We start from the raw sequence: 14,206 nt of genomic DNA on the forward strand, positions 1-14,206 counted from the left end.
CCCAGGAGCCCCCACCCCAACCCCCGCTTCCCCAGAGAGTCCTGAGCCCCAGGGCTGTGCTGGAGCAAGAGGGAAAATGCTCACTGGAAACCTGGCCTTTGAGAGACTTTCCCACAGTCTTTGATGATAGTGCTGGGATTAAGGAATGGGAAGATGTCAGACAATTACCTTGTCAATGCCTGTGTGACTACAGCCCCTGTTTCTGCCTCGGGGGGGGGGGAGGGCGGGTTGGGGGGTGGGGGTGGGGTCCAGATCTGGAATGCAGGATGATGTCACCTTCTCCCTCAACTGTCTCTTTGGAAGATTAACTGTGGTATTTCCCGTGTGAAAGTTTTAAGTAGCTGGCAGGCAGGTGAGACAATGTTTGCTCTGGGTCCTGGGATCTAGCATCCTAATGCACACACTCACATGTGTACACACACATTTATACACTCCACACATATGTCCATATGTACATGCACATACATTCATACACTTACATTTACACAGTCACAAACATATATATACATATAAAAATACACTTATACATACATACATACTCACACAAAAATACACTCATATACACACTCACACATGTACACACATTTAACACACATTTATATGCATTTATATACACATACATTTATATACACATACACAGTCACACACATGTATATGTACATAAAGACACACTCACATACACACATATACACTCACACAAAAATAAACATTTATATACTCACACATGTATATGAACACATAAAAACACTCATATACACATACACACACAAAAACTCACATTCATATACACACATGTTCACGTTTCTACATTCACACATACACACACACACACATATAAATATACACTCACACACATAAATACACTCACACACATATACACACAAAACACACACTCATAGGCACACACGTACACATATTTATACACTTACACATATATACACTCATACACGCACTCACACATTCATACACATGTGCACACACACATACACACACTCACACATTCATACACATGTGCACACATTTTCACACACACACATCCAGAGTTTCTCCTTTTCTGGAGGAACCAGCCCAGGCTTCCTCCCTCTCCAAAGCCTCTCTGAGTCTGACCCCATGTTTTTGGCTGGTCAGTGATGGCCTAAGGTGTCTACTGACCGCTTTTCCCACAAGTCATCTTACATCTCAGTCACCAGGCTTAGCAGCTGCCTCGCTTCTCAATATCCTCAGGCAGAAAGCTGACCTGACCCAGGATGCAGTAAGATTCCAGAAAAGCATGCCATGCCAGGTGGTGCAGAGGAGCACTAGGCCTGGGTGATATTTTCCCTTCATGGTTATTGTGAGCAGTCTACATCCCATTGGCTGTGTGACCTAGAGGAGGTGTCTTCACCTCTCTGGACTATGTTGAATAAATATGAAGGTGGATGTTGTGAGCAGGAGCGGTAACCCCAGCAAATAAGAAGGCTAAGGCGGGAAGATATCAAATTCCCACCCAATCTGAGCCACATAGAAAGACCCACACACAGGGACAGGAAACTAGGGCTTGGTATGTGGTCAGTGCTGCGCAAACACGAACTGCGACTCTTATTTCAGAGAGCATGACAGCTGGGTCAGAGCCAATGGCCTAGGCTGGAATCCCAGCTCTGCCACTGAAGGTCACACAGAGTTAGGCAAGGAGGAGGAGGAGGAGGAGGAGGAGGAGGAGGAGGAGGAGGAGGAGGAGGAGGAGGAGGAAAAGGAAGAAGAAGAAGAAGAAGAAGAAGAAGAAGAAGAAGAAGAAGAAGAAGAAGAAGAAGAAGAAGAAGAAGAAGAAGAAGGCCTCTTAGAGCACATCCTCGGAACAGACTCACCCATAAATCAATACAGCCCAGCGGCACATTAAACACACAACGCAAAGCCCGCCCAAATCCACAGGCACTCAGCCAGAGACAGTGCTGCCCCCATCCCACCCATCATAGAGCCTCGCCTCTGCACCGGCATGGTCCATCACACAGGGTGACTCCCCGCATAATTAGCTGCAGGCTCACTCTGCCCCTCCCAGCTGCAGCCTGTTCCCAGCCGTGACGTCAGCTTAGGTCTTCTGGCATGATGAGCTCATTCTGTGTCTTATTGAGGCCACCCAGGTACTGGGGGGACAGTCAAGTTAGGATAGTGGGACCCTCTCTCTACCGGAACAAAAGCCAAGGGTCTCAGCCCACCCACTCAGTACAGATCTAAGATTCAAACAATTAGCTTTTCCACCAGGGTTCCTGGCACAGGACATCTGTGTGCACAGGCCACCAATTTCCTCATCTGCAAAATGGGTTGACACTACCTAACAAAGACGGCTGCGAACATTTCCTGCCATGCCTGCAGCTTGCCACAGTGAAAGACACACAGGAGCAATCCCTCTCAGTAATTGTTATTTTGAATAAAGTACCTCCTATGAGGACGGCTTTCTATCAAAATGGTTTCTCAACCTGGGACTCAAAGTTCCCGTAAAGAAAGCAGCATTGGGACTCCAATACTCTCAAAGGGAAAATGGCAAGTCCCAAGCTATCCACCTGCTGATGATTGGAACCCCAGACCCAAGGCACCTGTAAGTTAAAATATTCTGAATTCATTTTCCTAGCAAGATGGCGGAACAGAAGTTTCTAGAAATGGCTCTTCCTGGAGCTGGGCTTTCAAAATATCCCACCTGGAGAACAGTGCATCTAGATATTTGTTATTATTCAGAATAAAGATATAAACCCAGCCTGGTGCTGCTGGTCTGTCGTCCAGCCTGCACAGGAGGCTGAAACGGGGAACTCGAAAGTTCAAGGCCAGCCTAAGCTGAGAGTGAGATCAAGGTCAGTCTAGAAAGATTCATGAGGTGCTATTTGAAAATAAATACAGAAATAAAAGAGACTGTTTACTTGCTTACATAAACCCACTTACACACACATCATTCATCACACACACACACACACACACACACTCACATCATACATACATCAACACATGTGTACAAACACACACACATCATACATATATCAACACATGTGTACAAACACACACACACACACACACACACACACACAATTATAGATTAGGATTCCCCCATGAGGAATAGCGTAGTTGGACAACATAGTACTATTTAGAAAGAACATCAAGGGAGGGCCATATTAGGTAATGAGGAAGGACAGAGCGTAGGCAACGGACACAAGTCATAAAAGACATTAGAAAACATCTTTTTTCCTAGTTTCCATCCCATCACAGATTTTTGCTGTTTGGTTCTGTGTGGTGGATCTGTAAATAAAGATGTGATTGATAGTTAAAGTGTAAAGCGCATAGGAACGCTCCAACATGGCTGTTCTGTTGTACGGGGTTCACAAAGGGGGTGGGGCTCCAGGGTGCTGTTGTTCTGTGTACGGGGCTCACAAAGTGGGGGCTCCAGGGCGTGGCTGTTCTGTGTACAGGGGTTCGCAGAGCTAGACAGCATTTGGGACCGGGCAGGTGTTCGAGTTCAACCCACTGTGTGATGTTTTTATTTGTGAATCCATCACGTTAAATGCTTTTACAGAAGGAAGAGGATTAGAGGTGCAGCTAGCTCTGTGGTGAAAAGCTTTCTGGAATGTAAAAGGCAGTCAATGCAAAGAAAAAGTTGTCTGATGACTTCTGTTAACTCTCCTGCTGAATGAGACAGTCGTAGGGCTCACGGCTATCCGTGCGCAGAGGGGCAGGGTTCCACCGGCTAATGTTTATGAAGCACTTAAGAGCAAACATGCAACCGATAAACTGAAAGTTGAAAGCTTGAAAGCACAGACTCCCCTGCGAAGTTTACAACGTCATGCATTCCTGATGACAGGTGCAGAGCAGGCTCCTCTCCTGCCCCATTCCATAGGTGGAAAACCGGCAGCTCAGGCATGCCTTGGAAACTCTCATAGAAACTCTCATAGAAACGGCAGGCATGCCGCTCATAGAAACGCTCCCCTTGACCAAACTTCAGGCAGACTCCTCCTTGGAGGCCCAGGGGTGCTTTCTCTTCACCCAGTTCTAACTAGAACAAGTCAGTTTAGCCACAACCCCCATCATTCCATGTATGATCAACCCCTCCCATGCCTGTTGGCTGCTTGTCCTCCCATGGCTTTCAAAGCAAGGTCTGATCACCCCAGTCTATCCGTCCAGGAATCCAGTTAGATCAGTTTATCTGGATTTCCCTCTGATCCCTGGATCCCCCTCGGTCATTTCCCACCCGTTGACCCCCATTCTGCCTCCAGGCTGTAAATCCCCAGTGGCTCAGGCTGTACTGGGAGTTGTGCCCGACCTGTTTTCTTACCCCAAGTCCTACCTATCCCAATAGATTCTGCCTGGCAACGTCCCTCTCTTCATAACTTCAACTGCCATTTTTAACAAAATCATTCTCAGAAGTCTGAGGCTGTAAGATTTGGGCCCTACTGTAAGTGGGATTCTGTGTGCTTCTCAATCCAATGAGAGGCTTGTCTCTCTTCTGCGAGTCCCTACAGCGGGAGGCAAGACAGAACACGCTCTGAGGATGGTATTTCCAGAGTGTGACCTGAGCCCTCAGCCAGGCAGAGGGTTATTAATAGTCTGGCTTTAGTGCCCTGTGGGGCACTGGTGCCTGGAGTGGACTCTGCGGGAGGCAGAGGGAGGGCGGGGCGGAGCAGAGCAGGAGCAGGAGGAGCAGGAGGAGGAGGAGGAGGAGCAGGAGCAGGAGCATGAGGAGGAGGAGAAGGAGGAGGAGGAGGAGGAGGAGGAGGAGGAGGAGCAGGAGCAGGAGCAGGAGGAGGAGGAGGAGGAGGAGGAGGAGGAGGAGGAGGAGGAGGAGGAGGAGTGCCTGACAGGCTGCCTGGATTCGGAGGCCACGGCCACTCCCAGCTCCCCACCCGCTCCCTGAGCCCAGTTGTTCTCTCAGCGGGTTCATCTCAGCGGATTCTCAGGGGCGGGTTCATCACCTTCCAATACTCCGGTGACCAGAGGCACTTGCAAGACCCTCCCCCAGCCCCCAGCAGCAAATAAATAGAAGGCTCCCAGCCCAGAAGCCAGGAGAAGTTTCTAGGTGCGAGCCTCCCGAGCTTTATTAAACTCCTCGCTGCGCTTTCTCAAGACCTCAGCAGGCTTTGGCTGGGAGCCGCCGGGGACAGCCTGGGAGGAGGGCAGCCAGTGGCTTGCCTGGTGAGGTGGGACTGAGAGAGGCCCTCCGGGATTCTGCTGGGCCCGCTTAGGGGAGTCACCCTTGGGAGCCAGGACCCACCTGACTGCCTCCAAGTGTGGTCTAAATGTCACAAATCTAACAACACCCCATTAATCTTTGCAGATCACAGCTCATATTATCCAGGAGATTTGTGTTTTCTGGAGAGAGATAATGACCACCAAGCCTGAGCATGGACAGTGATCTCTAGCCTGGTCTCTAGAGTCCTTCCTTGCATGGGAAGTTTATAGCTGTGAAGCCCTACATGACCGTATAGTTATAAATTTCACTTTTTCATGGAAAAGACAAATTTTTAGCCTGAATGTTAAGAATCCTAATTACAATCTCAAAATTAATCCAGAATTAGTTCTCCTGTGATCTGAATCTGGAGGCTCAGAGATACAAGTTTCTGACCTGGATCTTGGCATGGAGATTTTGAAGCATAGTTTCTGTGAATTCCAGAAGATTAAGACAAGGAGATCTCTGAGTTTAAGATCATTTGGAATTAAAGTCACAGTAGCACATGGCTTTAATCTGGGCCACGCCCCCTGCTGGAGACTGACAGCCTTTAATCTGGGCCACGCCCCCTACTGGAGACTGACAGCCTTTAATCTGGGCCACGCCTCCTGCTGGAGACTGACAGCCTTAAATCTAGTCCAAGCCCCCTGCTGGAGACTGACAGACTTTAATCTTGGCACTCCCTCTCCTGGAGACTGACAGCCTTAAATCTGGGCCACACCCTCTCCTGGAGACCTACATAAGGACATTGGAAGGAGGCAGACACTCTTTTCTGCCTGCTTGCATCATGGGACTGAGAAACTGCTAGATCCTTGGACGTCCATCTAGAGCTACTTCTGACCATGGTTGGGGAGTTGGACTGCAGACTGTGAGTGCTCAAGAAACTCCCTAAATATATAGAGACTCCCCATGTGTTCTGTGACTCAGAAGAACCCTGACTAATAAAAGCATTGTGATGGGACAGTGGGGCACTGTGATGGGACAGTGGGGCACTGTGATGGGACAGTGGGGCACTGTGATGGGACAGTGGGGCATTGTGATGGGACAGTGGGGCACTGTGATGGGACAGTGGGGTATTGTGATGGGAGAGTGGGGCATTGTGATGGGACAGTGGGGCACTGTGATGGGACAGTGGGGTATTGTGATGGGAGAGTGGGGCATTGTGATGGGACAGTGGGGCACTGTGATGGGACAGTGGGGCACTGTGATGGGACAGTGGGGCCCTGTGTGGTACAATGGGGCATTGTGATGGGACAATAGGACACTGTGATGGGACAATGGGGCATTGTGATGGGAGAGTGGGGCATTGTGATGGGACAATGGGGAATTGTGATGGACAAGTGAGACATCGTGATGGGACAATGGGGCATTATGATGTGACAATGTGTCATTGTGATGGGACAATGGGGCATTATGATGTGACAATGTGTCATTGTGATCGGACAGTGGGAAATTGTGATGGGACAGTGGGGCACTGTGATGGGACAGTGGGGCATTGTGATGGGATAGTGGGGCACTATGATCAGAGAGTGGGACATTGGGATGAGACAGTGGGGCACTGTGATTGGACAGTGGGACACTGTGATGGGACAGTGGAACATTGTGATAGGACAAAATAACAGTATGCCAACACGGAACACAACAAAAGTGTTTACAAATGTGTAATGTTTCCAAGCTATGAAGACCCCTTGTGTATGGCTCTTGCCTTAATAGCCTTCTGTTTCTCTGCATTCACAGCTGTGGTACTCTGTGTCTTTGTCAAGCACCATGACATTCCTATTGTGAGGGCCAATAACAGAATCCTCAGCTCCATATTACTCATTTCCCTCATGTTCTGTTTTCTGTGCTCCTTTTCCTTCATTGGCCATCCTAAAAAAGCAACGTGTATCTTGGGGCAAATTACATTTGGAATTGTGTTCACGGTGGCTGTTTCCATAGTTCTGGCCAAAACAGTCACTGTGGTTCTGGCTTTCAAAGTCACAGACCCCGGAAGAAGGTTGAGAAAATTCCTTGTATCTGGAACATCCAACTACATTATTCCCATATGATCCCTATTCCAATGTATTCTGTGTGCAATAAGGCTAGCAGTTTCTCCTCCCTTTGTTGATATTGATGAACACTCTGAGCATGGCCACATCATCATTGTGTGCAACAAGGTCTCAGTTACTTCATTCTACTGTGTCCTTGGATACTTGGCCTGCCTGGCACTTGGAAGCTTCACTGTTGCTTTCTTTGCAAGGAATCTGCCTGACACATTCAATGAAGCCAAGTACTTGACCTTCAGCCTGCTAGTGTTCTGCAGTGTCTGGGTCACCTTCCTCCCTGTCTACTATAGCACCAAAGGCAAGGTCATGGTTGCTGTGGAGATCTTCTCCATCTTAGCATCCAGTGCAGGGCTGCTTGGATGCATCTTTGTACTCAGGATCTACATCATTTTAATAAGACCAGACAGAAATTCTATCCAAAATGTCAGGGAGAAATCATATTTTTGAATAAATAATTCAGGAACTATTGGATTATAGTGCATGTATCTACTTTTGACATCACTCTCACTGGCTCCTCTATTGATGACTAGAAGTATCATATCTGACAATCTTGTGTACATTCTCCATAAAATCTTTACCCCTTTACTTGCTTTGTTTACTCTGGAAGAAATAAAATTCTCAAATCCTTATTACAAATTTATTCATCATATTGCTTTTGTGGATATTTCCCCCTTATAACTTCTAATAAAATTTGATAAGGCAGTTGAATCTATGCCCTTATATAGGAAGTGAGTTCCAGAACAGACATGTCTATAAGTAGAAACCATCTATCAAGTCAAATAAACAAATTAACTAAATAATTTACAAAGGTGAAATCAGATCACATTTTCTTACTTCCAGTAGGACCACATATATGATAGTGCACTGCCTATTTTTTCACCTAGTCTTCAATTTATTGGCCAGTAGTCTGAGGCAGAAAATTTCTTTTTCTTCTCACAAGTTCAAAATATTATATTGAACAATGGATAGAAGCTGTGGAACCCAGTGGTTGAATTATGGAATAGCTGGAATAGGCTGACGAATATGGTGACCCATAGGAAGACCAACAATCTCAAACACCCCAGTTAGCCAAGATCTCTCTCACATTATACCACTAACCACGCAGCATAAACCAGCTGACATGAGGCCCTCACATATATGGTATAGGATGGCCTGGTTTGGCGTCAGAAGGAGAAGACACATTGACCCCCTGAGAATTGTTAGGACCCAGGAATGGTTAAGGTATGAGAGTTGTGAGGTGTGGATATCCTCTTGGAGATGGGAGAGGTGGTATGAGAAGAGGAAGTGTCAGGGGTAAAACAAGGAGGGGGGATAACAACATAAGTTAAAATAATAAAGACTGAAGAATTAAAATATACAGAATGAAACAAAGAAGATTGTAGATATGTGAACATGCTATTATAATGTAAGTATAGAAGAGATTGTTAAAACTACTGATATAGGCATGTAGCTATTTTTTTTTCTCAGAGCATGCCCTTGGTGTGCAGTTCTGACTGAGGTCCTTAACTCAGAAAATTCTGGGAGGATGGAATGGGAGCCACCTGCTCCCAAGACAGTGATATTCCCAAAAAGACAATTGAGTGTTTGTGATTGTATTAAATCCATAACATTCATCAACTCTGTCCTCATAATGGGATGAAGAATGGATCTAAAATGCATCAACATTAACAAATATTATCACTTCTCTAAGTAAGTCTTCATGCAAATATGCAAATATGATCATTAACAATGTCCCTTTAAGACCCATTCTTCAGTAACATCCACATTGTATTCATTGAAAATTCACGGAAGATGTCACTTCAAAAAGAAATATATATATATATATATATATATATATATATATATATGTGTGTGTGTGTGTGTGTGTGTGTGTGTGTGTATATATATGTGTGTGTATATATATATATATATATATATATAATATATATATATATATATATATTCAAACTGGAATTTAAAGGAAGTCTACACAACTTTATTATAATAACTGATCTCCTCTGAAATTACATTTATATTCCAACCTTGAATTTTAGTAACATTTACTTATTTTTTTCATATTTAATTTTGTGTCCCTAAATATTTTCTAGTCACCATATAAGTGCAGGAGATGGTAGAGAAGGGAAATTGGCAGCAGGTCAACTGGACTGTAGTAGTTGGATGGTGGTATTCAAGATTCAATGTCTCTGTGTGATTAATGAAGAGGACAAATGATTACTTGTAACATTAAAAATAAACTGATAACGAAATGACTAAAGATGTTATTCATGAGCTAGATCCCACATTTTAAAAATTCACATGATTTTATATCTATGAATTTGTGGATAATTTTTGACTCATGATTTATAGAATGTGAAGAATCTTATATTTTATATTTTAATACACATACAGTTGCTGCAATGTTATGAGGTAAAATGTTATTGCACAGTTAGTCAAAATTATTAAAATTATGTTGTCAACTACAGAACCAGTAGTACTCAAAAGATTATTTGTTTACAAAAATTGCTCCCTACATAAAAAAGGGAGATTGGTAGATTTAGCTTGTAATCATTTACAAAGAAATCAATGTCTTTAAAGGACACCTGTGGCCAGCCATGGCTAAGCAGCTATATCCATTAACAGTAAATATGATAAAGTGAACCCATCACCAGGATTATATAATAAGTGAGATTACATAACCCTAGGAGGTGTCTGCTGAAATCCATACATTTTCACATAATACTTGCTCAAAATTATTATGAAATGAATTATAAAATTATTTCTAATAAAATGAGTCATAATCAACCCATTTAGAACAATAAATTTAACAAAATTTCAACAAAATGTTTATATTATTTTACTTATGTGTATGTGTGTGCTATAGGTACACAGGTGCTTGTAAGTGCATACAAGTGTAGCTGCAAGTGAGAGGCATTCATTGACCCTTGAGTTAGACACAGAGACAGCTCTGAAAAACCTGACATGGATAGAGGAACAGAACTCAGATGTTCAGAATGGGCAGTACATTCTCTGCACAGTTGAACTGAATGCCCAGGCACATAAAAACATTAACCTATAATTGCTTTCCAAAAATGCATTTCATAGAGAAAAATAAACAACACGATGGAAGCACATCTTCACTCTCTGCACATATCCCAAGATTCAGTCCAATTGAAATAATGTTTCTTTTTTTTCCTGTTTTAATTTTCTTACTTTAATCCTTTGTTTTATAGGCCAGATTTTATTTCCCCTCGCGGCCTACCTTCTGACTGTTCCACATCCAATAACTTCTCCCCTTCTCCACAAGGTGGCGCCACCCCACCCACATCCCTCACCCTACCAAACCTCCCCACTTCCTGGGGCCTCCAGTCTCTTGAGGAATAGGTGTGCCTTCTCTGACTGAGTCAGACATGTTAGTCCTCTGCTGTATATGTGTTGTGGGCCTCATATCAGCTGGCGTGTACTGCCTGGTTGATGTTCCAGTGTCTGAGAGATCTAGGCGTTCCAGTTTACTTGAGACTGCTGGTCCTGGAAAATAATACACATGAAATTAAAGACATATTAATGATTTCTAAATTAATTGATTGGTAAGTAGAAGTTTTCTGGTAAAATTGAATAGTTCCATGGAAAATATTTCTGATTAAATTAAAGAAATATATAGAAAAAACTAAACTACACGGCAGTGGTAAGTAGAAATAATTTCAAATTGTCAATTTTAAAACATTTTCTCAGGATATTTCTTCAATTTTATCAGAATTATTTTACATGTACCTTTCATTTTATCAGAAAATGTGTGTCCTTCCTCCTTCAAATTATTTAGAAATGTGTTTTAAATAAACGAATTTTTCGCTATTATTATCCATGAAAATGGTCACTTTTAACACTTAAAAATACTTTCCTTGTTAACCTTCAATTTTTTCATATAATGATTTTTCTTTCTTTTTCAATTAATTTAGTAAAATATTTATGCCTACATTTTTATCAGTATAATTTTCCAAGAAAATTGACAATTTTAACAGGATTTTCTACATATTTCTTCCATTTTATCAGACACACTCTCCATGGAAATGTTGCATTTTGATATAAAATGTTTATTATTTCACTTTCAATCAATTTACTAATGCTTTTTGTCTACAATTTAATCTGCATAATTTTTCATGAAAATCTTTAAATTTATCATAATTTTTTTCTTTTTTGAATTAATTTAGCGATGATTTTTATTTTTACCATTTTATATGTATACTTTTCCTTGAATTCAGAAATTTTAACGTGTTTTTGATATATTTCATCAAATTTATCAGAAATATTTTCCATGTAAATCTCTACCTGTGTCAGTAAATATTTATAATTCCACTTTCAATTAATTTAGAAATATTTTTATGCCTTTCATTTTATCTGTATAATTTTCTATGATATTCTTCTATTTTAACATGTTTTCCTATAAATGTCTTCAACTTATCATAAGTATTTTCTAGATAAATCTTCAATTGTATAATAAAGTGATTCTACTTCATTTATCAACTAATTTAGCAACGTTTTTTTATGTATACCATTTTATCTGTATAATTTCCTGAGACAATAGTGTATTTTAATTTGTTTTTCGATGTATTTCATTTTTTTCTGATTTTATTTCCATCTAATTCTGTAATAGTGTCAGTAAATACTTATAAATCTACTTTCAATTAATTTAGAAATATTTTTATGCCTACCATTTTATCTGTATGATATTCCATGATAATCTTCAATTTTAATTTTTCCTGATATTTCTTCAATTTTTCTTCAGTTTTCATAAATATTTTTGATGTAACTTTTCTATTATTTTAGCCATGATTTTATGTATACCATTTTATCTGAATAATGTGCCATGAAAATCATCAGTTTTTCTGTGCATTTCTTCAATTTTATCTGAAATATTTTCCACTTAAATCATCCATTTTATCAAAAAATGTATATTTCCTCCTTCAATTAATTTGGAAATATTTTCAATTCAACCAATATATCCATATTATTTTGCATAATAATCTTAATTTTATCAGAAAATGTTTATAATTCCACTTTCAATTAAGTTAGAAATGTTTTTGATGTCAAACAATTTATTGATATTATTTTCCATGAAAATCGGCAAATTTAATACCTTTTTCTAGTTTACCAAGCATACTTTCTACATAAATAATCTATTTTTTCACAAAATATTTCTACTTCATTTCCAATTAATTTAGAAAAGTTTTTATGCCTACCATTTTATCTGAAAAAATTTCAATGAAAAACATCCATTTTAACATGTATTTCTATGTTTTTTCAATTTATTAAAAATATTATCTATGTATCTTTAGCTTTATGAGAAAACGCTTTACTTCCCCTTTCAATTATATAAGCAATGTTTTTATGTCTACCATTTATTTGCATAATTTTCCCTGAAAGTTGTGAAATTTAATGTATCTTTCTATATATTTCTTTAATTTTGTCAGAAATGTTTTCCACGTAAATCTCTAATTGTGTCAGGAAATACTTATAATTACACTTTTAGTTAATTTAGAAATATTTTATGAGTACAAATATAATTGTATAATTTTCTATGATAAGCTTCAATTTTTAACATGTTTTCCTGTGTTTTTCATCACTTTTATTTTTCATGTTTCTTCAAATCTATCAGAAAATATTTATACTTTCTTCCTCAATTATTGTCCAGATATCAACCAATTGATCTATATTATTTTCCATTATAATCTTAAATTTCAATATTGTTCTCTATATTTCTTCAGTTTATCAGAAATGCTTCCCTTTACATTTTCAAGTTTATCAGAAAATGTTTATAATTTGCTACCAATTAACTTAGAATAGTTTATATCATCCAATTGATCTGTATTATTGTTCAAGAAAATCGCAAAACTTAACACTATTTCCTATATTTTCTTCAATTTTTTCCAGAATAATATCCATGTAAATCTTTAGTTTTGACACAAAATATTTCTAATTCCACTTTCAGTTAATTTAGTAATGTTTTATGTCTACAATTTTATGTGTATAATTTTTCATGAAAATTTTAGATTTAAATATGATTTTCTATTAATTTCTTCAGTTGTGTCAAATTTTCCATGTAAATCTTCTTTTTTATCACAAAACATTCCTACTTCATTTTTCAGTTAATTTAGCCATATATTTTATGTCTACCAAATAATCTGTATAATTTTGCATGAAAATTGTCACTTTTAACATGTTTTTATATTTATTTTTTCACTTTTATCAAAAATATATGCCATGTAAATATTCAATTTTATCAAAAATGTTAATAATTCCTCTTCAAATTAATTTGGAAATGTTTCTATGCCTACCATTTTATTTGTATAGTTTTCTGTGAAAATTGTGATTTTTAATGTGATGTCTATATATTTCTTCTATTTGATCAGAACTATTTTCCATGTAAATCTCTAGTTGTGTCAGTAATATTTATAATTTGACTCTTGATTGATTAAGAAATATTTATGTGCCTGCAATTTTATCTGTATAATTTTCCATGATTATCTTAAATTTAAAAAAAATTCTTTATACTTCTTCAATTTTGTCATATTTTCCATGTAAATCTTCTATTTTATTACAAAATATTTGTACTTAATTTGGCAATTAATTTAGAAATGATTTTAGGCCGACTATTTTATCTGTATAATTTTCAATGAAATTTCTCAATTTTAAAGTTTTAGAGTTTCATTAGGGGAGGGATGTGGACACTGACATGCTTCGTAGCAACAAAAGATTGGCTCATCCACTAGGATTTCTTATCTTATTTCCCAGTAAAGGACAGAGTGGAAGTGTGGGTAAAAGTAGCAGGGGTTTGGGTTGTGGGGATCTGTGGGTTCTGAAGGTTACATCTACAAGAAAGGAACAATTTGACTTCAGAACTTAGGAACTGGCTACAAAGAGATGACAGGATATCAGGTCCAGGCAAGAACAAAACACTTCCTTTAAGCCACCATCATTTCAATCATCCTTTCCCACTCTAGGACAC

This window comes from Apodemus sylvaticus, unplaced genomic scaffold (assembly GCF_947179515.1).
Source record: "Apodemus sylvaticus unplaced genomic scaffold, mApoSyl1.1 scaffold_131, whole genome shotgun sequence".
Classification (NCBI taxonomy): domain Eukaryota; kingdom Metazoa; phylum Chordata; class Mammalia; order Rodentia; family Muridae; genus Apodemus; species Apodemus sylvaticus.